This window comes from Chiloscyllium plagiosum, unplaced genomic scaffold (assembly GCF_004010195.1).
Source record: "Chiloscyllium plagiosum isolate BGI_BamShark_2017 unplaced genomic scaffold, ASM401019v2 scaf_949, whole genome shotgun sequence".
Classification (NCBI taxonomy): Eukaryota; Metazoa; Chordata; class Chondrichthyes; order Orectolobiformes; family Hemiscylliidae; genus Chiloscyllium; species Chiloscyllium plagiosum.
Window position 1 is genome coordinate 1 of NW_025176230.1, and position 2,000 is coordinate 2,000.

The 2,000-nt window shown below is 42.9% G+C and overlaps 1 non-coding gene across 1 annotated transcript; it reads left to right on the forward strand.

Annotated features, from left to right (window-relative positions):
* The first annotated feature begins 1,773 nt into the window (after positions 1-1,773).
* On the forward strand, positions 1,774-1,844 carry trnag-gcc. Its single transcript has one exon. It is a non-coding gene; the product is annotated as a tRNA-Gly (tRNA).
* Positions 1,845-2,000: the final 156 nt, after the last annotated feature.

The following is a 2,000-nucleotide window of genomic DNA, read 5'->3' on the forward strand; positions in this document are numbered from 1 at the left end:
GAAGAGTTTGAGGTTCAATTAGCGGACACCCTGTTTGATGTAATGGTGCTGAACAGGCAGAGGGTCAGACAGAAGTGCTTAGTCCTGAAAGGCGAAGGGAATTGCAACAGAAATTCAAGGTGATTAAAAAAAAATATATATATATATATGTGGATGTGTACTCCGAAAAGGAGGCAGAGAATATTCCAGAGGGTTATTATCTGAAAGATAGAATTCTAAGTCAGAAATAGAAACCACAGCGGGTAGGTGCAGAGGAGAAATGGGCTGAAGTGCACCAGATTGTGTTGCCGGTAGCATACAGACAGGAGGTTTTACGGGTAGCACATGAACTACCTGTAGGAAGTCACCTAGGGGTACGGAAGATTCAAGCTAAGGTACAAAAACATTTTTATTGGCCTGGAATGCACAAGGATGTGGTTAACTTTTGCCATATATGTCATACATACCAAATGGTAAGTAAGCCACAGGCAATAATAAAACCAGCATCTTTGTTGCCAATTCCCACATTCGACGAACCTTTCACGTAAGTTATAATTGATTGTGTAGGTCCCTTCCTGAGAAATAAAAGTGGGAACCAGTAATTGTTATCCACAATGGATGTGTCTACCAGATTTCCAGAGGCAATTCCATTCTGGAATATCAAGGCAAAAAGGGTGGTCGAGGAGTTAGTAGCTTTCTTCATGTGGTATGGGCAACCCAGAGAGATTCAGTCAGACCAAGGGTCTAATTTTACTGCTAAGCTGTTTAAGAAGGTTATGGATAGCTTAGATATACAGAATATCAAATCAAGTGCGTATCATCCTGAATCCCAGGGAGATTTAGAAAGGTGGCATCAGACCTTGAAGACCATGTTGAGAGCATACTGTCAGGATTACCTGAATGTTTGGGATAAAGGTATCCCATTCGCATTGTTTGCCATTAGAGATGCCCCATAAGAATCTCCTCAGTTTACTCCCTTCGAGCTAATATTCAGCCATGAAGTGAGAGGCTCTTCAAAATTAATTAAAGAGAAATTTTCAGGATCAAAGTCAGAGATGTCATGCTTAGATTATGTATCGGAGGTGATAAAGGAAGCAGAGTCATTGGGGTCATTTAAGGAACTGCTGGACGTGTACATGGAGAGCAGTGAGTTGAGGGTTGCGTAGGTTACATTACATTAGGATGAAACCTCGGCACAACATCGTGGGCCAAAGGGCCTGTTCTGTGCTGTACTTTTCTATGTTCTATGTTCTATTTGAGGCTGGATTGGAGAAATAGTTGGTATGTTTCCAAAACCAAGGGATGTGCAGGAAAGTGAAGTTGATCATTAACGATGGCATGCAGGCTTGATCTGTGGGCTCTTTCTATCACCATCTCTATGTTCTTGTGTTTATAAATATGAGTTGTGCTGATTGTGTGCACGTAACACGTTAATGTTATAATTCAAGTAGAACTCATTTCCTTTTTAAGAATAGCGTTCTCCACTTGGTCAGGAACCATCTAGGCAAACTATAATTTGCACGTAATAATTTTGAGCCTCGAATCCTAGTTGTATTATTTACTTTATATATTTTGAAATAAAAATCAGTGTTCAGATCAAATCAAACCAGTCAAACAAAGAGCACTTCATTGCGATTTTCCTACTTGGTTTCTCGCTATATCAGCAATGGAGAAAGTCAGGGCTGCAGATGCTGGAGATTGGAGTCAGTTTGCTGCAGAATATCAACAATACCGGTTAAGTTTTCTGCTGGAGTTCAAAGTGTAGTAAAGTTCTCGCGCGCGCCGTCCGCCGGCGCATTGGTGGTTCAGTGGTAGAATTCTCGCCTGCCACGGGGGAGGCCCGGGTTCGGTTCCCAGCCAATGCATTGCCGCTCCCTTTATTTCGAATGCTGCACGGCATAACCGAGTTCAGCCCGATGCAAAGTCTGTTTCGCCTGGCTGCAGACTCACCGATGTCCTGCTGCGCGCGCGGTTAACAGACATGTGTTCACTCCTCGTGTGGGATCGGATAGAAATCTCCG